Source organism: Dama dama, chromosome 2, assembly GCF_033118175.1.
Source record: "Dama dama isolate Ldn47 chromosome 2, ASM3311817v1, whole genome shotgun sequence".
In the NCBI taxonomy this organism is placed as follows: domain Eukaryota; kingdom Metazoa; phylum Chordata; class Mammalia; order Artiodactyla; family Cervidae; genus Dama; species Dama dama.
This window is the reverse complement of record NC_083682.1, coordinates 46,784,381-46,810,801: the sequence shown is the minus strand read 5'-3', so window position 1 is coordinate 46,810,801 and position 26,421 is coordinate 46,784,381.

The following is a 26,421-nucleotide window of genomic DNA, read 5'->3' as shown; positions in this document are numbered from 1 at the left end:
CATGTGATCTGCTGCTGCTGCTGCTGCTAAGTCGCTTCAGTCGAGTCCGACTCTGTGCGACCCCATAGACGGCAGCCCACCAGGCTCCCCCATCCCTGGGATTCTCCAGGGAAGAACACTGGAGTGGGTTGCCATTTCCTTCTCCAATGCATGAAAGTGAAAAGTGAAAGTGAAGTCGCTCAGTCGTGTCTGACTCTTCGGGACCCCATGGACTGCAGCCTACCAGGCTCCTCCGTCCATGGGATTTTCCAGGCAAGAGTACTGGAGCGGGGTGCCATTGCCTTCTCCAATGCATGTGATCAGCTTTTCCTATCACATCTCTGTACACCCTGTGCTGACAGTGAGACTCTAGGGAAAGATAGGTGAAAACCAAGAAAGAAGATAAAGAATTCAAAGTATTGTGGGACTAAACCAGGGTATGATTAAAATCTATCCTGTAATGATAATTTGTGCAGAGGTCTAAAAAGAAAAGTTGTAAATGGCAAAGATAGAAGTTTCCATGAAGAAATGCCTCATTAAAAACTGTACTGTATTATAAGCAGCAGAGGGAATAATCAAGGAGCTGAAAATTGGCAATATTAGTGAAACTATGAACTATTTTGTCAAGAAGAAAAATGACAGGCAATTAGAAACTTATGGGAAAATTAAATAGAAAGTTGTGTGGGAAGTCATGGTCCTGAAGGTGAAGGAAATAAAAGGTATTACATGAATTAAAAACATATGGGGTAAACATGAATGAATCAATTTGATCCGGAGAGCTGAAGCATTCTCCTCAGAAGGGAGGTGAGGTGGAATCAAAGGTAGGAACATTAATATTTGTAAAAATGTGTTTATTTTTTGCTAAAGAATAACTGCTTTACAATCTTGGTTTCATTTCCACCACGTGTCAACATGAATTGGCCATAGGTGTACGCAGGTGCCTTCCCTGTTGCACCTCCCCGTGACCTCCCCCGACCTCCCACTCTTTCCCACCCATTTAGGCTGGTGCAGAGTCCCAGTCTCAGGCCCCGAGGCACGCAGCAGGTCTCCACTGACTCTGGGGCCGCAAAGACGCATCCCCGCTCTCCACTCACCTCCCCCGGCCCCGCCTCGCCCGTGCCCATAAGTCTGTTCTCCACCCCTGAGTCTCTGTCTGCAAAGAGGTTCATCAGTACCATTGTTCTAGATTCCACGTACAAGGGTTAATGCATGATATTTGTTTTTCTCTTTCTGACTTATTTCACTCTGTATAATAGGCTCCAGGTTCATCCACCTCATTAGAACTGACTCAGGTGCCAGGAACACTATTATTTTCACTGCACATAACGGAGAGTCAAGGTGTACTTCCCAAAGTTGATGAAAAAAGATTAGCAGAAATCAAAAAACTGGGAGAGAGTAAGAATATGGAAAACAAGGTAAATAAGTTGATATTTATTCTCTCATGGCAGGAACTAACATACAATATTCTAAGTTTATAACTCAAAAAAATACGATAGCTGATATCTAGAAGTGCTAGTATACAAATCCTGAAAAATGGTTACCTTTAGGCATTGGGAAGGTTTGGTGGAGGTGCCTAGTAAGATAAGCAGGGTCAAACACTGTTGCTTTTCATGAGCCCTCCTTTTGTATGATTTTAAAATCATCATCATATGCTTATATTATTTGGTTATGTTGTCTTGACACAAAATAAAATAAAAACCTTTGAAAGGTACACACATGTTATAAAGTGGAGACAAAGGGCAAAATATGCTTGAGGAATCCAAGAGGGAGAGGTCATTCAGGGCTAAGAGAATTCGAGAAACTTTCACGAAGCGAGGAGTTTTAAATCAAGGTAATTTCTTTCTTTTGAGAAGAAAAGTTTAGGATCAAGCCATTTTAGGGGTGTGTGTGTGTACACAGTGAGATGTGTGGGTAATAATTACACTAATAAAAACTGTTGCCTTGAGAACGAAATAAACAATGTGTTTTCCTTTGGTCAGAGATAGCTGTAAAAATCAAATGCAGTTAAATTGTAGTGAAATAATGAAAAATAACAATTTTTTGGACCTCTAACACCTAGCTAGTTGAGTGACACGCAGCGGATGCTTGGTAAGTACAGGTGAGGCAATTTTTAATAAATGAGTGAACGAATCACTTATGATCAAGGAATTGCTTTAGGAGACTGTGCAAATACACAGCAGCAAAGTCGTGGCTTGATATGGCTGTGCTCATTGGCACAGTCGCGTCCGACTCTCTTCGACCCTGTGGACTGTGGCCCGCCAGGCTCCTCTGTCCATGGAATTTTCTAGGCAAGAGCACTGGAGTGGGTTGTCATTTCCTTCTCCAGGCTTGATATATAAAATACATCAACCTACCATATGACAAATGCGGTCATAGAGTGGAAAAAGCCCCCACACTGAATGCCAAAGCTATAGGACAGGGCCATTATCAGCTTCGTGTTCCATAAATCACTGAGTGCATATAAGGCTCCGTAAAAACAGAGGTGTGTGATGAATGGCTTGTCTCTGCCCTTTGTACTCACATCATTTCAGATACTAATTGGAGAGAGGTTTAAGGTAAGGTAATAAGCAACCATGCTGAGGAAGTCCAGATTTAGTATCCAGGATACAAAAACAAAACAAGACAAGCTCAGCACTGAATTCTAAGCAGAGGCAGTCAATTAGAATTTGGCGGTCCTCTCATGATCATGGCTGCCTGAGAGTTTCCTGGACATAATTAAGTAAAATAAGTCAGGAAGCTTTGCTCTCTGCATTTCTACTTTCTCAGCTATACATTTTGCATTTTGGAGGAAAGAACACTTAATCTGATAACTTTAACCAGGCTGGAAACACATGTACCTGTTTACTAGCATATTTCCAGGCTATACAGTTCTTGGCCCCGAGCAGGTGATTGATCAATAACGTTTTAGGAAGAGAAAACAAATGCTGAAATTCTGACTTATTAATTCACTTCAGAATTGATCTCACTGTTCTCTGAGTACCTTCAATGATGGTGAATTCACACTGGCTGAAAAAAGCAGATTCTATGTGTAGATGGTGGTACATGAGTCATCACCCCTCCAAATCCCTGCCCCAGATGACCTCCGCAGTACAAAACAAGGCACTGCTCCCTGTCTTAAAAACAGATAAAAACAGCCTGTTTGTTCATTTGCATATTTGCTTTTATTTCGGCTGTGCTGGCTTCACTGCTATGCGTGGAGGGCGGGGGTCCCTCACTGCGGTGCTTCCTCCTGGTGCAGCACTTGGGTTCGAGGGCACTCAGACTCAGTGGGGTGGTGCCTGGTCCAGGGGCCTCGTGGCGTGTGGAGTCTTCCCAGCCCAGGGATCGAACCCATGTCCTCTGCATTGGCAGGTGGATTCTTAACCCCTGGAGCACCCGGGAAGTCTTCCCTGCCTTTTTTTTTGAATTCTGTGTATCTATTAAGAGTGAAGTGACTTTTGGTCCTTCATGCCAAGGAGTTTATTCATACTGAATTTATAATTATTTCTCATACTTCTACATATAGGCATATTAAATAATATCTTCCTCATTTTGTATTTATGAATTTTGTAAATGAAATAAAATAGTTCATGGTCACCCATGTTATATTTTGAAGGGAAATATTTTTCATCTAAAAAATTTCAGTGTATTTTGCATATAGTAAAATTTACTGCCTTTACTGTACAATTCTTTGAGTTTTGACAAATTTATGCAACCATGCAGCCACTACCACGTTCAAGATAAAGAGTTTTATTGCTCCAAAATATTCTCCAGTATAGTTTTGTAGCCCACCATTCTCCCACTCTCATGTCTGCAATCACTGATCTATTTTCTGTTCCTACAATTTTGCCTTTGCAAGAATGTCTTTTCAGTGAAATCATACAGTATGTACGCTTTTGACTATATCTTTTTTCACACAGTAGAATTCACTGAACATTAAATTATATTCTTTTGTGCATCATGTGTGTTTGTATCTTTTTTGCTGTTGAGTAGTATTCCATTTTACAGATATACTGGGAGTTTATGTATTCTTCAGCTGAGGGACACTTGAGCTATTTCTAGATTTTGGCAATTTACTGATAAATTTGTTCTAAACATCTGTGCATATCTTTTTGTTAAAACATAGGTTTTTATTTACTTGGGTTAATATTTGGTAGTGGAATTTCTAAGTTGTATTGTAAGTCTATGGTTAGCTTTCTAAGGAACTGTCAAAATGTTTCCCAAAAGTGAAGTACCATTTTGCATTCCTTAAAGAAATGTTTGAGAGTACCACTTACTTTTCATCTTCATCAGTATCTGATGTTGTCAAGTATTTTTAAAAAATTAGATTTGATTCCAATAGGTATATATTAATAGTGTATATTATTGTGGTCTTAATTTTCACTTCTCTACTGACTATTGATGTTGAGCATCTTTTTATGTACTTAGTGACCATACTTGTATCTTCTTATATGAAGTATCTACTCAAATAGCTCCCTATTTTAAATTGGCTATTATTGAAATTTGAGAGTTCTATTTGTAAGCTGGATACAAACTCTTTATTAGAAATATGACTTACAAATGTTTTCTCCCTCTCTAAATCTTGTCTTCTCATTTTATTTTGGCTTCCAAAGAGTAGATGTTCTTAATTTTGATGAAGTCCAATTTATTGAGTATTTTCTTTATGGATTGTGCTTTAGGTGTTGTATCTAAGAAATTGTTTAGCTCAAGAAAACCACATTTTTTTAACATTTTATTTTTTCCTATTTGGTTGTCTTTTATTATAATTCTTTTTTTCTTTTTAAAAAATATTATGTATTTCTAATTGATTGATGATCAGTTTACAATATTGGTTGATTTCTGTCATACATTTTCTTTTAAAAGTTTTATAGCTTTAGGTTTTACATTTAGGTCTATTATCCACTTTGAGATAATTTTGGTATAGTGAGAGGTATGGATTGAGGTTTGCTTAAAAAAAATAAAACAGAATTCCCCACTGTTACCTAATTGTCCCAGCACTGCTTGTTGAACTTACTTTCCTTTCTCTATTGCATTGCCTTTGCACCTTCATAAAAAATTAAGTGATACTACATGTGTGCATCTATTTCTGGACTCTCTATTTTGTTCCATTTATTTGTATGTATTTCTTCTCACCAACATCAGACTGTCTTGACTTCTATAGTTTTATAGTAAGCTTGGAAATCAGGTAATGTGAAACTTCCAACTTCCAAAAACTTTTTGATTATTCTAATTTCTTTGCATATCTATATAAATTTTAGAATGTTTATTTTTTAAAAATAATCCTCTTGGGATTTTGATTAGGACTCCACTGACTTTGTAGACCAATTTGGAGAGAACTGATATAACAACTTTGAATCTTCCTATCCTTGAAATAGTATATCATTGCATTTATTTAGATCCTCTTGGTTTCATTCATTAATATTTTATAGTTTTTAACATACAGGTCTTATAGTTACTTTGTGATATTTGTTTACAAATATTTCATTTTTGGTACTATTGAAAATGGTGTTTCAAAAAATTTAAACTTCTGATTATTCACTTCTAGTATATAGAAATACTATTAAATTTTTATACTGATATTGTATTCTTCAAGTATGATACTCACTAATTAGTTTTAACAGCTCTTTTTAAAAGGCCTTTGAGTTTTCTATATCATCTCTACACAGTTATGCCATTTGCAAATAGACAGTTTTATGTCTTTTTTTCCAGTCTGTATGTCTTTTATTTTTTCTTGCATCTCTGTTTTATATGTGTATCTATTAATTTATATTTGTATCCATATCCATGTGCGGTGCTGTGCTTAGTCATTCAGTCGTGTCTGACTCTGTGCGACCCCATGGGCTGTAGCCCGCCAGGCTCCTCTGTCCATGGGGATTCTGTAGGCAAGAATACTGAAGTGGATTGCCATGCCCTCCTCCAGGGGGATCTTCCCAACCCAGGGGCTGAACCTAGGTTTCCTGCATTGCGGGTGGATTCTTTGCTCACTGAGCCACCTGGGAAGCCCAAGAATACTGGAGTGGGTAATACATCCCTTCTCCAGGGGATCTCTCTGACCCAGGAATTGAACCAGGGTCTCTTGCATTGCAGGCGGATGCTTGACCAGCTGAGCTACCAGGGAAGCCCATCCATATCCATATCTATGTCTATCTATATATTTAGCCCATTGTTCTAACCTGTCAAGTGGGCTTCCTCGGTGGCTCAGTGGTAAAGAATCTGTCTGCCAATGTAGGCGATACAGAAGACACAGTTTTGATACCTGGATCAGGAAGATCCCCTGGAGAAGGGAATGGCTACCAACTCCAGTATTTTTGCCTGGAGAATCCCATGAACTGAGGATCCTGGTGGGCTTCAGTCCATAGGATCGAAAAGAGCCAGACACGACTGAGCATGCGTGTGCTAGCCTACCAAGAATCTTGGAATCATGAAACTGGCATCTAATTTTTTTTTTATTGTTGATCAGAAAGTTTACCAGTTCCCCATTCTATTTTTTAAAGTACCAAGCTAGATTGTAAACAAAACAGATTTGCTTTTTACTAGGAGAAATTTAAAGTATCTATGTTGTTGTTGTTTGGTCTCTAAGTTGTGTCTGACTCTTTGTGACCCCATGGACTGTAGCCCACCAGTCTCCACTGGCCTTGGGATTTCCCAGGCAAGGATAATGGTATGGGTTGCCATTTCCTTCTCCAGGAGACCTTCCTGACCCAGGGACTGAAACTTTGACTTCTGCATTGCAGGCGGATTCTTTACCACTGAGCCACCAGGGAAGCCCCAAAGCCTCTATGCGTGTGTTAATCACCCAGTCGTGTCCGATCCTGCGACCCCATGGACTGTAGCCCGCCAGGCTCCTCAGTTCATGGAATTCTCCAGACAAGAATACTGGAGTGGATTGCTGTTCCCTTCTCCAGAAAGCTTCTATAGATACAGGGAACCAGTATAATGAACTCGTCACTCCTATCAGAAAGGGTCAAAAGTTACCAACACATGGCCAGTCTTGCTTCTTCTATACCTTCATTGGCTTCCTCTTTGTGACCTTACCGGTGGGTTATTTTAAACAGCATAATATTTTCAGATAGAGATATTATAGTGAACACCTCCACTATGCTATAAGTTATGCAAAGGAAAGAATGCTGTCTTACTTATAATTTTATATCCACTATAAAGCTCAACACCTTGCACATGGAATATATGTTCAAGATTTTTTGGTGAACTAAATTTTTGTGTAATCTGTCACTTCAGTATGGTTCTAAATGCCCTTTCTCCCTTTGCTTTCTGAAAATCCGTCTAGTTTACTTTGAGGTCCTTTCCTATACTTAGTTGCTTATATAATCTTCTTTTTGAAAATATTTTATTTAAAACTCATGACAAAATATATGTAATGCATATGTACCAAAGCATAGTAATGTCATGTACACTCAACACCCAACTCAAGAACCAGATTTCACAAGATTACTGGAGCTTCTGTACTCCTTATCCCCTTCTAGAAGTAATCTCTATTGTGAATTTTATCATTAATATTTTAAAGTTTTATACATAAGTAGACTCTGTATCTTTGTCAGTACATGATGTTGTCAGATATTTTTAGAAGCATCTTTAAGAAACATGCTGTTTAGTTTTGCTCATTTTTATCAGTTTACTTGCTTTACAATGTTGTATTAGTTTCTGCTATATAATTTTGCTCATTTTTGAGGCTTGTAAAAATGCTATCATATAGTTAAGTGTCTGCAAATGATTTTTTAAATAATACCATTCAGACAATTTACATTTTATATAATTATTGGTATGGTTTGCCTTTAGTGTACCATAATTGCTTTCTGTTTGTCTGATCTGTTCTTTGTTCCTTTTTTGGCTTTTCTTGACTTCTTTTGGATTAATAGAATATTTTTAAGGTTCTCTTTCACATCCATTTGTTTTTTCTAATTAAATTTCCTTTGTAATATTTTAGTGACAGTTCTAAGATTTAAAATATATGCTTTAACTTAGTATAGTCTGTCTTCACATTTATTATATCACTTCATACAGATTATGTGAGCCTTGTTACAGGATTCTTTCCTTTCTTCCCTCCCATCCTTGGTACTATTGTTGTCCTATGTTTTACTTCTCATATATTATAAACTTTGTAATACATTGTTACTACTTACACTTTAGACAACATATTTTCCTTTAACATTATTAAAAATAAGAAAAAATTTCTCTACCCATTCCCCTTTTCCTTTTGGTAACCAAAAGTTTGTTTCCTGTGTCTCTGAGTCTCTCTCTGTTTGGAAATAAGTTCATCTGTGCCTTTTTTATTTTAGATTCCACATATAAGTGATATCATATGATATCACTTTCTTTATGATATCATATGATATGTCTTTCTCTGTCTGGCTTACTTAGTATCACAATCACTAGATCCATCTATGTTGCTACAAATGGCATTATTTCATTCTTTTTTAATGGTTGAATAATATTTCATCATGTATATATATATGTTCTGCATATACAAAACAATATATATATATATAACTAGATACCTGTGCTGTACCTCTGAAACTTACATGATATTGTAAATCACCTATACATCAATAAAAATTTAAAAGATAAAACAAATGAAATAACTATGAAAAAATAAGATTAAAAAACCCTCTCAGTTCTAGGCAGCACCTTTATACCCGGGCCTTGGAGATACGGCATGCTCAGTGTTTCCATGGATTCCCCCTGTGGCAACAGAACTCTGCCTTGGACCTGCGGCAGGTACCCAGAAGAAGGATTCCTGCCCCCGCTAGGGTATCAGGCTTCTGCTCTGTGTAGGTGCAGAACATGGGCGTAGAGATTTTCCATTGTTTCTGCCCTTCCCTAAGATGCTTTCTGGTGGCAGGAAGGGGAGTGTGGTACTCTGCCTCCAGAGGCTGATGGCTTTCACTGCTCTCTCTTCCCCTCTGGACACCAGAGGATTTTCTGTGCTTCCCAAAGAGGCTTTTGTTTTTTATGAGAGATGGATTTGCCCCTGAATCAAGCAGAAGCTGCTCTCCATCTGTGTACACCCCTGAAGAGAGATCTCTCTGATCTCCTGTCCTGCCCTAATCTTTCTTGAGGGCATCACTGGAGCACCATGGAGAAGAGCTGGTGTATGAGTAAGAACTACCCTGGGTCTGGGGCTCCTAGTTATTCTAAACTTACATCCTAGGCCACATTTGAACTTTAGGAATTTGTTAAAATTTTAGCTGATGCCTTACCCTCTGCTGGAGTGGTCTCCTATTTTTCTTGATCTCTGCAAAGTTGAAATGATGTCCATGTCTCGTCTCTCTTTAAAGGGACTTGTCTGGTTTTGAAATTCAGTTCCTATGGCTGCCTTGTGACCTCAGCTCCCTGATGGGTTCAAGATAAGTTATAATTTTACATATTATCAGCTTTTTTGTTGTTATTAGGATGGGAGAAACACTCTCTTGCAGCTTTCTATAGCTTATGTGGAAGTGGGGTTTATAAAGCTTATTTTCTTCACTCAGTAGTTTTAAGTTTTAAGATTTGTGTTAATGCATGTAGCTGCAGTTCATTTATTTCCCCTGATGTATAACATTCTACTATGTATATAGTACAAATTACCCATTCTCCTATAAATAGGCCTTTGAATTGTTTCCAGTAATTTATTTTTATAAACAACATTGCTTTGAACACTCTTAGTCATATCTGTTGGTCTACTTTTGTAAGTTTCTCTGGCCTGTATATCTATGAGGGGTGCTGCTGGATGGTAAATTATGCATGCATGTAAGTTATTTGTTCATGCATGCATGTATGTAAGGTATTTGTTCAACCTTACAAAACAATGCTTTTTAAAAATTTACCCACCACACCTTCTGAACAATAAAGAAAGCCTGCATGCATCGTTTACACGTATCCTCTTTTCTTTTCTTTTTTTGGTCATCACCTATGTCTTCCCTTCCTTTCCTTATGATCTCTTGATTTCTAATTCCTCTGTTTTTCTATTTGGTTCCTGCGGCTTAGGACTCAGCTCTTACTTCATCTGAACGCTGTTATTTTACTTGCCTGCATCACGTCTCAGTCGCCGCATGCAGGCACCGTCACGGCGGCGTGTGAGTTGCGGAGCCGTGGTGCGGGCCCAGCCGCTGCGCTGCGTGGACTTCGGGGCTCTGGGGCGCATGCTCGCACACGCACGTGGGCGCTCGGTTCCCTGGCCAGGGGTCAAACCACGGCCCCGGCACTGCAAGGCAGATTCTTCACCACTGGACCACCAGGAAGCCCCCATATTAGTGCTATTATTTCATTTCTTGATTTTTATCTCTTAGTTTTTTAAAACATATTTTTGCTTGTATTTGCTAACATTTGCTTGAATTTGCTAACATTGAAATAGCTAACATGTGTTGAGCTATAGATTATAATAGCCCTCATTTTACTCAGTCCCTGATCCCCCATCTCCAGCTCTCAGTAGCTGAGCCAGCATCCTGACCTAGTATTTACCCCTTGGCCTACTGTGTGTGTGTTGGTGGGAAGGGCCTGTGTACATGCATGTGCACGTGTGTGTATTATTATCTAAACACATGAAGTTGAAAAAACTCTACCAATTACCGTCCTTTAGGTAGACTTAATTTCATTCTGGAAACTGGTTTAAGTAATTAACTATTCACAACCCCCAACCGCATCTCTCTTCTTAGGATATTAAGAAATATAAAATTGAGGTTTAGACAGTTTAGGACTTGGTGATTTTTTTTTCCCTTCACACTATAGGTGACTCAGAGAACTTGCTTCATAAAACACAAATTAAGATTTTTTTCACGGAATTCACAAATTCACAGTGAAGTTGGGGAACTCCTCCTAGCTGAGAGAAACCACTTGGTCTTGGAGGTCTGGCACCCCCCAAAGCTGGCTCCACAGCTGCTAACTGGCTGATGCAGGGGACAGATGGCTGAACTCCTTGCCTCTGGAGTGGGTAACTCTGTGATGTGATTCATACTCTAGAGGAGTCAGCAAACCACAGTCCCTTGGCCAAATCTGGCCTACTGATTGTGTTTGTAAACAAAGTTCTACTGGAACAAAGCAAGGCTTCTTTATTTTACTGCCTGTGGCTACTAATGTGCTACAATGGCAGAGCTGAGAAGCTGAGAGATGATGAAACCTGCTAACTCTTGTTCTAGAGCCTTATTCCAACCGCAGACCCCACTAGACACCCACGTTCTCACTTGGTTCTGCTTCCTCTCCGCCTTCACAGGTTGCACCCAAATCTCATCATCAGGCTCTGCTTCCTGACAAGGGAGACTAACACATGTACTCATTCGTGTCTTCATTTTCCTGCTATTTTCTTTGTCTCTCCATTGGCTCTGAGGGGAGTGTCCCAGACCAATGCACTGACGTTGCTCAGCAATCAGCTCCCTCCCAACTGGTTTCTGGATCAGTGATGCTCTTCTCAAAGGGAAAGTGCTCATCATTTCTGCAAACTCAACTTCTCTTTCTATAGCTTCTCTGATAGAGTGCCCAGAGAATGATTGCCCAGAATGATCTTTGTTACCCTAGTTTCAAGAATCACAGGTTATTATTATTTCATTTGCATTTATAACATGTTTCAGATCACCAGAAGCCTCCATGGCATTTATCATATGATGCATGCTATAGCCCATGTCCAAAGACCTCTGGGAATATAAATTTCTCACCCCAACTGCCAGTAATGATAAAGTTGTTGTTGTTGTTTAGTCGCTAAGCCATGTGTGGAGAAGGAAATGGCAACCCACTCCAGTGTTCTTGGAGAATCCCAGGGACAGAGGAGCCTGGTGGGCTGCCGTCTATGGGGTCGCAGAGTCGGACACGACTGAAGCGACTTAGCAGCAGCAGCAGCATGTGTGACTCTGTGACCCCATGGACTGTAGCCCGCCAGGCTCCTCTGTCCATGTGGTTTCCCAGTTAAGAATCCTGGAGTGGGTTTCCATTTCCTTGGCCAGGGCATCTTCCAGACCCAGGGATTGAACCCATGTCTCTGGCATTGGCAGGCAGATTCTTCACCACTCAGCCACCAGGGAAGCCCAATGATAAAGTATTGGCAAGAATTAGGTGAGGATATTGTTGCAATTCATTATATTAAAGATAAGAAGGAGAAAATATTTTGTCTACCGTTTGTCGAGCATCACACAGAAAGAATGAAGTTTTGTTTAAGTAGCACCCAGTCCTCCCGCCTCCCTCCTGAGTTGCCTGCCTTCATGCTAACGAAGCAGCACTGAAATCTTCCCATGATGGGGATGTCTTCCTTGTGTGATTACTTGCAGTTGGTGCTTAGAAAAATATTCATGGTTTCTAATGCAGTATGCTTAAAATTTTGTCTCACTGAGAAAATAAAGGAAGCAGTGGGACTAACACATAAAATGAAAAATATAATTAGCATCAAGAGTTGAAACAAAGTCATTTTCTGAAAGGATAAAAAGGGGAATGAGAAGAAAGAGAAAAACTTATTAATAAAGTAGGATCAGGTGTGCTGAGGTTCCATTTTAATATTGGCTGAGGATTTGGGCTGGGATGAGCAAGGCAGGGACTGTTCATATCTCTGTGCAGAGACAGTGGATCATTTCAGAAAGTCTGAGGCTATTTCTCAGGTCATAGGAGAGGTACAGTCTCTCTTTTCTGAAATAAGTATTTTCAGGTCAGTGGCCCACTGTAGGATTCTCAAATGGGTGGTTTCATACAGCTTGCAGGATAGTACTATATGTATGGCATAAGAATAATTTCTTCACCAGAACAGGGATTTTATGAGCAGAAATTTAATTTAGAATGTCATTTGTTGATGAACTTCAGTAAAATATTTTACATCTAAGGGACATTTACCAAAGCCCTTTTCAGTTTTCCAGTTGATTAAAAATCATTACTGAGTACTAATAGGTGAATAGAGGGGTGCTCAAGATTCAGAGAGAAGGAAATGGCAACCCACTCCAGTGTTCTTGCCTGGAGAATCCCAGGGACGGGGGAGCCTGGTGAGCTGCTGTCTATGGGGTCGCACAGAGTCGGACACGACTGAAGTGACTTAGCAGCAGTAGCAGAAGCAAGATTCAGAATTACTCACATACAACCATTGAGTTTTAAGATAGTAATTCAAACCTTCCAATGACCAATAGGATGGTGTAGCATATAATAAAACACTTCACATTTGTGCATTACTCTAGAATTCTTTCAATGTACTTTCATGTTTTTAATTTTATTTTACCCTCACAGTAATACTGCAAAGGGGAATAGGTATTTAATTCAGTAATGAACTTAATAATCAAGCTCAAGGTAAGCTTGTTATAAGAATTAACATGTATGTATTCTATATAATTAATGTTGTTAAACAGATATATAGTACAGTCACAAATATGAGCATGTACTTTGGACAAAATTAGAGAAAATATCTGGGCTCAGGCACTGACCCCGACTCTTACTGGTTTGTGAGCACTGAGGACGCTGTTTGACACACCTGAGCCTCCTTTTAAAATGGATATGGTATTAATGACTAATGCCTAAGGTTGTGAATGTGAAGCACCTCAGACAGAGTTAATGTTTAGCGAATCTGAGTGACTTTTCTACTTACTTTCCGCTATATGCCTCCCACATTTAAAAAGGATAAAAAGCAGCTTCCAAGATAAACCTTGTGTAAAATGGGTGTGACTGAAATAGAAGAAACACTATCTAAAAAAACCCACCACCCAAAATAGATAGTGCCATCAACTGAAGATGAGTTAATTCCTAAGGTATGTATGGATTTAGCTCTGAGTTTCCTGACATCTGAAAGGAACCTCATTAGTTACCTAATGTTCTCTCCAGACAAAAGAAAGTACACACATTTACTGCAAGAAATAAAGCTTCGCTTGGACTTATGTTAAATGAACTGCATTTCCATGGGCCTTTTGAAAATTCATGCTTGCAAGCGTAGTGGACATTGCTTGGCTCCAGCTTTGAAAAAACAACAGAAATACAGATGAGACAACTTTCCTATCGACCCTCTGCAACAGCTCAGGGCAAAACCTTCCATCATCAATCAGTGAAGGCATTTCTATGGAGAACTGAGATAATTTGGTCCAAGTACGTGACTTCTTGATGATCTAACTTAAAAAGCAGCAAGATTTAGAGAGTCTAGAAGAAAGTGTACTTAGCATGCCCATTACACTTTTTCTTTCAAATATCAGACGCCTTAAGTCAGACCTTGGCAGGTGTGTGTGGGTGCTCAGTCGTGTCTGACTCTTTGTGACCCCATGGACTGTAGCCCACCAGGCTCCTCTGTCCATGGGATTCTCCATGCAAGAATACTGGAGTGGGATGCCATTTCCTCCTCCAGGGGATCTTCCCAACCCAGGGATTAAACCCACATCTCTTGCGTCTCCTGCTTTGGCTGGTGGATTCTTTACAACGGCATCACCTGGGAAGCCCTGGGTAGGTCCTGGCTCACAGACAAATCCTGATTGAACAACGACCTACACTACTGGCTTGTGAAAATTGTAAGCTTTAGATACCAGACATTGAGGGAGGCAGCACTGTCATTATGTCATGAATGTTAAGAGCTTTATTTATGTTTTGGCCAAGTTGGAGGACCAACCCATTTCAGTAGCTGCTTGGAAAGTGGGTGGATTTATAGGGAGGGTTACTCTTTCCAGTACAAGAAAACACTGCTTTTTCCCTGTGGGCTTGTATTCCTCAAGTTCTGTGACTTACAGTGCAGAAAGGACAAGAATCCTCTTCATACACCAGCAGCACAGGTGTTACTGGAATTTTTCTTCTCCGATTCCCTGGACCAGAGGGGTTTACAGTAGTAGACACTGCTTAAAGCTGTGAAAACAACCCAGTTATGAAGACTTCAGCTTATTGCTTCTGCTATTCCTTCTGGTTTAATCCATTTCAGATCAAATTCTCAATAATCTTGTTTCATGTCCTAAAATTCTGCTTGCTTGGGATGTGCGTTTCCACAGATGAGATTTTTCATACTTGGCTGGTTACCCTGGTGTCAATATATGTTTTCAAGTACTTTGGTCCAGTCAGGTAGGGTGGGCCCAATTCAGTTCAGTCACTCAGTCATGTCTGACTCTTTTCGAGCCCATGAACTGCAGCACGCCAGGCTTCCCTGTCCATAACCAACTCCTGGAGCTTGCTCAAACTCATGTCCGTTGAGTCAGTGATGCCACCCAGCCACCTCATCCTCTGCCATCCCCTTCTCCTCCTGCCTTCAAACTTTCCCAGCATCAGGGTCTTTTCCAAGGAGTTAGTTCTTCGCATCAGGTGGCCAAATTATTGGAGTTTCAGCTTCAACATCAGTCCTTCCAATAAATATTCAGGACAAATTTCCTTTAGAATTAACTGGTTGGATCTCCTTGTAGTCCAAGGGACTCTCAAGAGTCTTCTCCAACACCACAGTTCAAAAGCATCAAATTCTTCATCATTCAGCTTTCTTTACAGTCCAACTCCCACATCCCTACATGACTACTGGACAAAACATAGTTTTGACTAGACAGACCTTTGTTGGCAAAGTAATGTCTCTGCTTTTTAATGTGTTGTCTAGGTTGATCATAGCTTTTCTTCCAAGGAGCAAGCATCTTTTTATTTCATGGCTGCAGTCACCATCTGCAGTGATTTTGGAGCCCAAGATAATAAAATCTGTCACTGTTTTCACTGTTTCCCCATCTATTTGCCAAGTAGTGATGGGACTGGATGTCATGATCTCAGTTATTTGAATGTTGAATTTTAAGCCAACTTTTTCACTCTCCTCTTTCACTTTCATCAACAGGCTCTTTAGTTCTTCACTTTCTGCCATAAGTGTAGTGTCATCTGCATATCTGAGGTTATTGATATTTCTCCTGGCAATCTTGATTCCAGCTTGTGATTCACCCAGTCAGGCATTTCACATGAGGTACTCTGCATATAAGTTAAATGAGCAGGGTGACAATATACAGCCTTGACATACTCCTTTCCCAATATTGAACCAGTCTGTTGTTCCATGTCCAATTCTAACTGTTGCTTCTTGACCTGCATACAGATTTCTCAGGAGGCAGGTAAGGTGGTCTGGTATTCCCATCTCTTGAAGAATTCTCTAGAGTTTATTGTGATCCACATAGTCTTAATCAATAAAGCAGAAGTAGATGTTTTTCTGAAATTCTCTTGCTTTTTCTATGATCCAACGGATGTTGGCAATTTGATCCCTGGTTCCTCTGCCTTTTCTAAATCCAGCCTGAACATCTGGAAGTTCATGGTTCATATACTGTTGAAGCCTGGCTTGGAGAATTTTGAGCATCAACTTGTTAGCATGTGAGATGAGTTCAATTGTGTGGTAGTTTGAACATTCTTTGGCATTGCCCTTCTTTGGGATTGGAATGAAAATTGACCTTTCCAGTACTGTGGCTGCTGCTGAGTTTTCCAGATTTGCTGGCATATTGAGTGCAACACTTTCACAGCTTCATCTTTAAGGATCTGAAATAGTTCAACTGGAATTCCATCACCTCCACTAGCTTTGTTCACAGTGATGCTTCCTAAGGCCCACTTGACTTCACACTGCAGGATATCTGGCTCTAGGTGAGTAATCACACCATTATGGTTATCTGGGTCATGAGGTTCTTTTTTGTATATTCTTCTGTGTATTCTTGCCACCTCTTCTTAATATCTTCTGCTTCTGTTAGGTCCATACCATTTCTGTCCTTTATTGTGCCCATCTTTGCGTGAAATGTTACCTTGGTATCTCTAATTTTCTTGAAGAGCCCTCTAGTCTTTCACATTCTATTGTTTTCCTCTGTTTGCATTGATCACTGAGGAAGGCTTTCTTATCTCTCTTTGCTATTCTTTGGAACTGTGCTTTCAATAGGTATATTTTTGACTGTGGCTCAGATCATGAACTCCTTATTGCCAAATTCAGACTTAAATTGAAGAAAGTAGGGAAGACCACTAGACCATTCAGGAATGACCTAAATCAAATCCCTTAAGATTATACAGTGGAAGTGACAAATAGATTCAAGGGATTAGATCTGATATACAGAGTGACTGAAGAACAATGGATGGAGGTTCATGACATTGTACAGGAGGCAGTGATCAAGACCATTCCCAATGAAAAGAAATACAAAAAGGCAAAATGGCTGTCTGAGGAGGCCTTACAAATAGCTGAGAAAAGAAGTAAAAGGCAAAGGAGAAAAGGAAAGATACACCCTTGTGAATGCAGAGTTTCAAAGAAGAGCAAGGAGAGATAAGAAAACCTTCTTCAGTGATCAGTGTAAAGAAATAGAAGAAAAAAATAGAATGGGACCCAATTGAAAAAAACAAACAATTTCTGTTGCTCTTATAAATGTGTGTGTGTTTGTGTGTGTGTATGTGTGCGCTCTAGTGTGCCCAACCCTTTGCGACCCCATGGACTATAGCCTGTCAGTCTTCTCTGTCCATGGGATTTTCCAAGCAAGAATACTGGAGTGGGTTGCCATGCCCTCCTCCAGGGGATCTCCCTGACCCGGTGAGCCAACCCACATCTCTTGTGTCTCCCGCATTGCAGGCAGATTCTTTATCACTGAGTCATCAGGGAAGCCCACTCCTATAAATATTTCCATGTATTTTTATGATTTCTCTTTCAAGAGAAATCTTTTCAAGATTTGGAGGACTGGATGAGCTTTGGAAGTTTAAGGGCGACCACTTCATTCACACATATGACTCACAAGTGGAATTATGTCAGTGCAGGTGGCATTTGTTTGAAAGAATAAACTGATGTTTGTACAATATCTGCTCACTTATTTTAAGATTCTTTACCTGATGGTGTTGCAACTTCCATATGCTAATACTGACATCCAATGCAAAGCAGGATTATGGCAATAATACATGAGCTTAATTTTCTATCCAGTGTTGCACCTGGATTTCTAGTTAATTAAGTATTTCTTTATTGTTATCTGTCTTTTGTAAGAGAAAATTTCCCAGGCATGGGAAATATATTCTCCTGAGTCTCATCACAGAATTAAAATTTAGCAGTTATTGCCTCCATCTTTATGGTTTTTTATTGCAAAAATGAAAGTCCAAGTTCTGAAATGTTCAAAGTGAAATATGGAGCTATTAATAGTTCTTACCCCAATACCATCCCCTTGAAATTTTTTGATTAATATTTTGTCTCAGTTTAAGGATTTATCACAAAAAGAATATGTTCATAAATATATTCACTCAATAGATTACATAAAATATCATAAAATATTTTGTGCTTGGAACAAAGATAGCTGGTTAGTGAAGTATTTTTATGGGTGCATGTTTGATGTTTAAGCTCTGATTAAAAAACAATATATCAAATGAAAATAATGTGAAAACCCTCCAAGAGTAAAACATGAAGAATCTCCATTCCAATGACTCTCCATTCCAGAACCAATCAGTAAAGTCATTGAAAAGGAATTTTATTCTTCCTTTTTCCACGTTCACTCCATCAGGCACAAGTAGATGGAGTTTTCGAGGGCTGAAACAAAGACTTGTGCCTTAGAAATTTAGAGAATAGTTTTCTGGTCTTTGTGAAGAATGTCTTCACTAATAAGCTTGTGTAAATGAATCATCTGCATATTTTTATCTACTCTGTAAATGTTTCAACTGGGACTGGCGTTCACTTGGCAAGATTGAGCCACAGTGATTTAATGACATATAGCCCTGCTCTCTGCTCTCTGCAAAACACCTCCATTTATCTCAGGAGAGGGTCAGCAGCACCCCTTCAGCACAAAGTGAAAGCACAGAGGTGTGTGATGAAAGTCTGAGTTAATCAGGGACAAATGCAAGCTAAGGTCTCTAAATCCTGTTGTAATTCGTTTACAATTGAGTGTAGAGACTGCTGTGGCTGAGAAGTTTTCCGTGATCCCTCAGGCCTGGGTTACCTGCATCTCCTGGTTTCCATGGTATCCTGTGCCCAGAGAACACTCTATTATCATTAAAGGTTCCTTGAATTTCCAAATAGTAAGCCCTTTGAAGGTAAGAATTTTGTCTTATTAATGATTGTCTCCCCATCTTTTAACACATTTCTTAACCCACAGTGGTATCTCCATAAGTGTCTACCAAGAAAATAAATGTATAAACACATGAATAAATGTCTAGTAAATTTTCTGACCTCATCAATAGCTTCCAAGCTCTAGCTTCAGGGTTTTGTTAACTGTTAACACTTGTCACTAAACATGCTTAAGAAGGCTAGCTTGCTGTCTTCTGAGACACGTCTCAGTTGTCATCACTTTCTGGATTCTCAGAGATGGGGGCTATTGTTCTGAGCTATGTACTGAGTTGACACCCTTCTAAACAGACACATGTAAGGATTTAAGAGGGTGCCTCCCATTTGCATCACCTAGAACTCTGTGTCAAGAGCTACATACCCTCTTAACAGGCAATGCTATTAAGGAAGGGCCAGAGCCTAGCTTATTTTGTTTTGAGGTTGGAGAGAGAAAACACCCACTGATCTCTGCCTGGACACTGGTGGGCATCCCCTGTGTTGGGCACAAGGCAGAACACAGCCTCTGAGTGGTGGGGGTGCTGCTGCTGTGGGAGACAGTGGGTCCCGTACACTTCACCTGGCTGTCCTTTGGACCTCCGCTCAAAACATAAGTTTTCAGTGAGAGTTAACACTATTTCCCGTAACTGAATTATAATTGCCTGGTTTCTCGTCTTATTTCTTCACGAATTGACAAACCCCTTGAACCATGATTTTATCCTGTTCATTGTTGTGATTTAGCTCCTCATGCATTGATGTAATACAAGAAGTAATGTAGAAGTAATTATTTCTGCTCAGCTTGGGAGCTTTCTCAGGTAGTATTAAACTTGGAAGTTATATCAGGAAGATGGTGAAGCCAAGAATGCATCCTTTTCCTTCTGTAACTAAGCAGAAACAGAAAATTATAGCAGGCAGTGTCACCAGAAATATCAATAACCTCAGATATGCAGAGGACACTACCCTTATGGCAGAAAGTGAAGAAGAACTAAAGAGCCTCTTGATGAAAGTGAAAGAGGAGAGTGAAAAAGTTGGCTTAAAACTCAACATTCAGAAAACTAAGATCATGGCATCTGGGCCCATCACTTCATGGCAAATAGATGGGGAAACAGTAGAAACAGTGACTGACTTATTTTTGGGAGCTCTAAAATCACTGCAGATGGTGATTGCAGCCATGAAATTAAAAGACACTTACTCCTTGGAAGGAAAGTTATGACCAGCCTAGCATATTAAAAAGCAGAGACATTACTTTGTCAACATAGGTCCGTCTAGTCAACGCTATGGTTTTTCCAGTGGTCATGTATGGATGTGAGAGTTGGACTATAAAGAAAGCTGAGCACCAAAGAACTGATGCTTTTGAACTGTGGTGTTGGAGAAGACTCTTGAGAGTCCCTTGGACTACAAGGAGACCTAACCAGGCCATCCTAAAGGAAATCAGTCCTGGGTGTTCATTGAAAGGACTGATGCTGAAGCTGAAACTCCAGTATTTTGGCCACCTGATGCGGAGAGCTGACGCCTTTGAAAAGACCCTGATATTGGGAAAGATTGAAGGCAGGAGGAGCAGGGGACGACAGAGGATGAGATGGTTGGATGGCATCACAGACTCAATGGACATGAGTTTGGGTAGACTCCGGGAGTTCATGATGGACAGGAAGGCCTTGCGTGCTGTGGTTCATGGGGTCGCAAAGAGTTGGACACGACTGAGCGACTGAACTGAACTGAAGTGTCACCAGGTATGTGCTCGTGCACACACTTGCCCCCAGGTTCTTGCACTGCACAAACATATCCAATTAAGTACAGCCATACTTCCCAGTGGCTCAATGGTGAAGAATCCGCCAGCAATGCAGGAGACCCAGTTTCGATCCCTGGGTTGGAAAAATCCCCTAGAGAAGAAAATGGCCGCCCACTCCAGTATTCTTGCCAGGAAAATCCCATGGACAGAGGAGCCTGCAGGCTATAGTTCATGGGGTCACAAGAGTTCATGGGGTCATGGGGTCACAAGAGTCGGGCATGACTTGGTGACTAAACCACCACCACCACCATAGTTAGAGCTACAGAAATAGAAATAGAGACTCTCCTGACATTGTTAATTTCTGGAATTAGTTTTAAAAACCATAAAGAAAGGGGAAAGATTTCCTTATGGGAATTGGTAAAATCAGTGCATGGTACAAAAAAGAATGAAGCAAGATCAGGTCAGAGTACTTTAGTTCACCAACTCCTTGGAGTTCACAAATTCCCTTCTCAAGAGAAGTTAAAGTGAAGAATAATGTCTTCATTCATTCACTCAACAACTATTTTCCAGGCAATGTGTTAGGTTCGGGGGATTTAGAAAGAGTAGTTAAGCCTTCATGGAGTGCATTGTCTAGAAAGGAACAGACAAAACTAAAACAAAATCAGAAAGTAAATAGTAAAGCAAGGCTAATAACACTTTTTTACTTTAAGCATAAAATAGTACATAGAAGGGAAACACTGCATCTTGAGAGATGAGAGAGCAGAAAACGTGACGTCCAGTGTTTTGGAAAGTAAGAATCAAGACAGGGAGTTACTGGAGCTGAGATTGAAGGGCAAGCAGGGCCACTTCTCTGTTACTCTGTTAGGATCTTGAACCTACAGTGTAAGTCATAGAGAATCGAAGGGTGTTAAACCACAGAAACGTATCTGGATGTTTTAAACCACAAAAACATATCTGGATGTTAGACCAATGACTCCTCATGACAGTGTAAATCATGCGGAGTCATTGAAGGGTTTTAAACCACAGAAACATATTTGGATGTTACATAAGCATATTTGGGGGTGGTGACTGGTTGGAAGATGGATACCAGAGAAAAAATAATGAAGATAAGGAGATGTGCAAGTGGTCCAGAGAGACGGGGTAAGGGTTTAAGCCTGGGAGGTAATTGTAGGGATGGAACACAAGGATATCTTCTGGGAGACATTTCAGATGTCCAGCTGGAATTATTTAATAATTCACTGTAATGTGGGGATGACAGAAAAGTAGAGGTATGGATGACTGTTGCTGGTTCCGTGTGTAGATGTTGACATGAACGGGGAGAGGACCCTAGGAGGAGGACAAAGAAGAGGGTAAGTGTAGTTTTGTGGCTGTTGAACAGAGAAGTTTGAAGTTCCTGCTGAATATATGGGAGTAATATTAACAGGTGAGGAAGTAAACAGATATATATTTGTATATGCCATCAGTATACAGTTTGAAATCACCAGGAGAACAACCTTGTACATTGTTTTATATTGTACATAATAAACACTTATATAATATTCATATATTATAATATAGTATATAATTTCCTATATTTATGTAAGATTTAATATTTATATATTCATATATATGTTGTCAGTACTAAATGAATACATTATAATACAATATGGATTTGTGGATTATATGTATTTGCATAGTGTATGTGTCTGTGTAGTAGTCACTCAGTCATGTCTGACTGTTTGTGACCCCATGGACTGCAGCCCACCAGGCTCCTCTGTCCATGGAATTCTCCAGGCAAGAATACTCCAGTGGATTGCCATTCCCTTCTCCACGGGATCATCCCAAACCAGGGACTGAACCCAGGTCTCCTGCACTGCAGGCAGATTTTTTACCATCTGAGCCACCACGGAAGCTCATGTTCATATGTCAAACTTGTATATATATATATATATATATTTAATATTTACATTTTTGTATTTACACTTAAGCTACTTTGCTGATGGGGCATATTTTAGAAAGTAATTACTCTATATTCCCCCAAAATGGAGAAGGTAAAGGCACCTCACTCCAGTACTCTTGCCTGGAAAATCCCATGGACGGAGGAGCCTAGTAGGCTGCAGCCCATGGGGTTGCTAAGAGTCGGACACGACTGAGCGACTTCACTTTGACTTTTCACTTTCATGCAATGGAGAAGGAAATGGCAACCCACTCCAGTGTTCTTGCCTGGAGAATCCCAGGGACGGGGGAGCCTGGTGGGCTGCTGTCTATGGGGTCGCACAGAGTCGGACACGACTGAAGCGATGTAGCAGCAATGTGGTCCTTGGCCCTATGCTTTACTTCTAATACTTCTTTAGCCAAGAGTGAATGGTTGGGCTCAATGACTTTGGGCCCAGTGATGATTAACCCTTCCTCTAGTTCACAGACCCTCAAATTTTAGGAACAAGGGGTTGTCTATAAAATTCCAGGTCTCCCATCCTTATATTTTCTAACAAAGAAATGTGTTCTGTTTGAAAATTGTAACCATTTCAGAGTAATCAAATGAATCCTCTTTTAACTTACTAGACTGCTCTGTATGAAAAGACTCCAAAAAAGAATCAATAATCATAACAGGAATTTTAGCTCTATAACATAAACAGGATTTAACATCCACACAATGCTATTTTCACACTATTCACTAAGACGTATGCAAATCAACACTGGTCTGGTCTGTGCTGACATTTCGTTAACACTTCATTAAGAAGAGTCGGGGCTCTTGGTACTTGAAGTTGTGCCAGAGATGGGATATTTCTTTTCCTTGAAAACCACATATTTTCCCCCAAAGCTTCAGAGCTTCTTGGAATATCTGTTAATGTTTATATATATTTCAGCTGTTATTTAAAAAAAAAAAAAAAAAACCCAATGGCTTCTGCTAACATCCTATATCTCATAGAAAGTCTGAAGTTCTGAGTGTCCTTCTAAGGATTCATTTTAGATCCAAAGTGCTTTCCTTGAAAATAGTTGTCCTGACAGGTGAGCCTGGCAGTAGTGGGGTGATGGAATAATCAATGATGGGGCAAGTTTGCTCCATTCAACCATGCTTTTAACCATTCAGTATTTAGTAAGCACTCATGGTATTTATTAAGCACAGTGTTCTAAGCACCCTGTAAGGTTTTGTGAATAAAGTATAAAGAAGTTTCAGTCTTTGAGGATGGATTCACCAAGTGTTTGTGGAATGTAACCATATATATCTTACAATGTAGTAAATGTAAATATACATCTTACAATGTAGGTATTAAATTTCACAATCAGATTATGAATAGTGTGCTATGGAAGCCCTGCGTCTAGGACACTGACTCAGAGAAATGGATATTTAGTCTGAGCGTTTGATCGTAATTAAAATTTTTCCATATGGAGAAAAGTGTCTATGTGTGTGGAGGGGTCATTGGTGTGTGTATTCCTGAATTTGGAAATGGAATGGGCTTTCACAAACCCCAACTGTGTCCTGAATACAACAGGAAATGGTATACTGAGAAGATAAATTGCTATTGAAGCCTGAGTGTTGGGCCAGAGACGGAGGCCCGTCCTAGTTCATTTTAGCTGGACAACTGGACCTCAATCAATTTCAGCTCCTGGAGCCCTCTTGGAAAGCCTAAGAAATTTCCAGTGTGTAAGATGATGACTTACTGAGCAATATCTTCAGTGATAGTAGACATCTGAGTCTGAGACATCTGGGTCCTAAGTCTGCTTGGGTCCTAAGTCTGCTCAGGTCCTGCGCTGAAGACGAACAAGGACCCAGTTTTTCCTTAAGTAACTTCAAGTCTTGGATTAATGCAGTAGGTGGAAAATCAATTGCTCATGACTTTCAGGCTTACGTCTGTCTGCAGTGCAACCCAGACCTCATTTCTCCTTGTCTGTGAGGCCCTAATGCTACCCTGAAAGAACAGGCAAAATAAATGTCAGCCTTTGCATCCTCGGAATGCTGAGGGGTTCACGTCTGCACTTTCAGGAAGACACCTGTGTGCAGCTTGCAGACAAAGTGTTACTTTTGTGAGAAGGAAAAATGTGAACCACATTTAAATAGTGGCATTTCTGGAGTACTGAGTCAGTTTCACAAGGGACTGATTGTTCTTCATCAATTAACCACTGCTGAATGCCTAAGATGGGATTAACACTGGTTGGGATGAGTTTTCCTTGTAGAAGGAATTCCAGTTGGCAAAATCTTTTTGTCCTTTCAAGATCCTGGGGACATTTTATTGCTCGTTGAGGACAGTGGTCATCTCTTGTTCAGTTTTATTTACCTGGCACTTACAAAAGTGCTCACTATTTCTGAATTAAAGAAAAAGACTTCTTGGAGAGTGTTATCTAAAATTTTTCTTACAAATCTTTAAAGTTCAGTTTGGAAGCATTTAGGGCTTCCCTGGTGGCTCAGAGGTTAAAGTATCTGCCTGCAATGCAGGAGACCCGGGTTCGATCCCTGGGTCGGGAAGATCCCCTGGAAAAGGAAATGGCAACCCACTCCAGTATTCTTGCCTGGAGAATCCCATGGACGGAGGAGCCTGGTGGGCTACAGTCCACGGGGTCGCAAAAAGTCGGACACGACTGAGCGACTTCACTTTCACTTTGGAAGTATTTAAACTTGGAGAATAACAAAAAGCAAGGTAGGTATCGGTCTATATATTAGAAATCTTCTTATAGAATATTCTTGTGATCTCCCCTTGGAAACAAAGAGTAGCAGAAGTCATGAAGACTGTATTTAGGGTTCACATAGAGAGTGTATCTTGACTTAAAATGAATAGAGCAACTGCCTCCCCCACCCCCGATTTATTCGTATCAGTCAGCATGACCCAGCTAGAAAAGCGTTTTAGCTTACCATAGTTCTCGAGTTAAGACAGAGCAGTTAAGCCAATAGTAGTAGGATCCCAACCCTTTGCCATAGGTTTCAGAAGAGACAAGAGAGGCAGAAAGGAAGCCCTCACATTTGAGGTAACAGCCTCGGGGGAAGGAGACAGCTAAGTGAGCTGGGCAGGAAGTGGTCACTGAACACTCTACAAAGTTCTAAGCGCTTGTCACAGCCTGGGGCTGACGTTCACAGTTGTCATCACGTTCGTTCCAATGGCCCCTTGAGACCCAACTCTTTCCAGGGCAGGAAAAGCTGGACAGCACTGTGAACCCTAGTCCAGAAGGGGTCGTCAGAGCTGCGTCTGCTTTGACCTGTGTCTACCCCAAGGGTCTCATGCTTGGTGGCCAGGGTTTAGAGCATTACCACGTGCCAAGCTTCCGGGAAGGGCCGTTCCCATTGCTGACCACTGGAGGGTTGCTTGGAGACTCAGGGAGCAGCGTGGCCATGGGCAGCCCTGACCTTCCCTGAGGACTGGAAACACGGCGATCGTGGAGGTGGTGTGACTCTGCCCTTTTATCCCGACTCCAAATAATAAGCCTCTTTCCTCCCTTTTAAAATATAAGCGTGACACATTGCTTACCTTGTTTGAAACAGACAGGTAAATTAGAGAAAACAGAAAAAGAGCGTTTGCAAACAACTCAATTAGGTAGAGTAGCCTTTCTGTGATTCCAACTAGAAATAACCACTCACAGGACAAGAGTAAGTGCCTATCTCATTTACATCAGCCAAATGCCTGTCAGAGGAGGGGCTCATTGACCTTTTCATCTTAATTTTAATTATCTATCAATTATTTATCTCTGTCGGTGAGCCATGGACTGTCTTAGATGCTTAATACTGTCTTGCTGGAGGAAACTGCTCATCATCTTTGCAGGAGAGATCCACAGCAAGCCTGCTTCCCTTCTTTTTCCTCTCTCTTTCAACATTTTATATTTAAAGGAAATACAGCTGATATATAAAAGAGGGAAA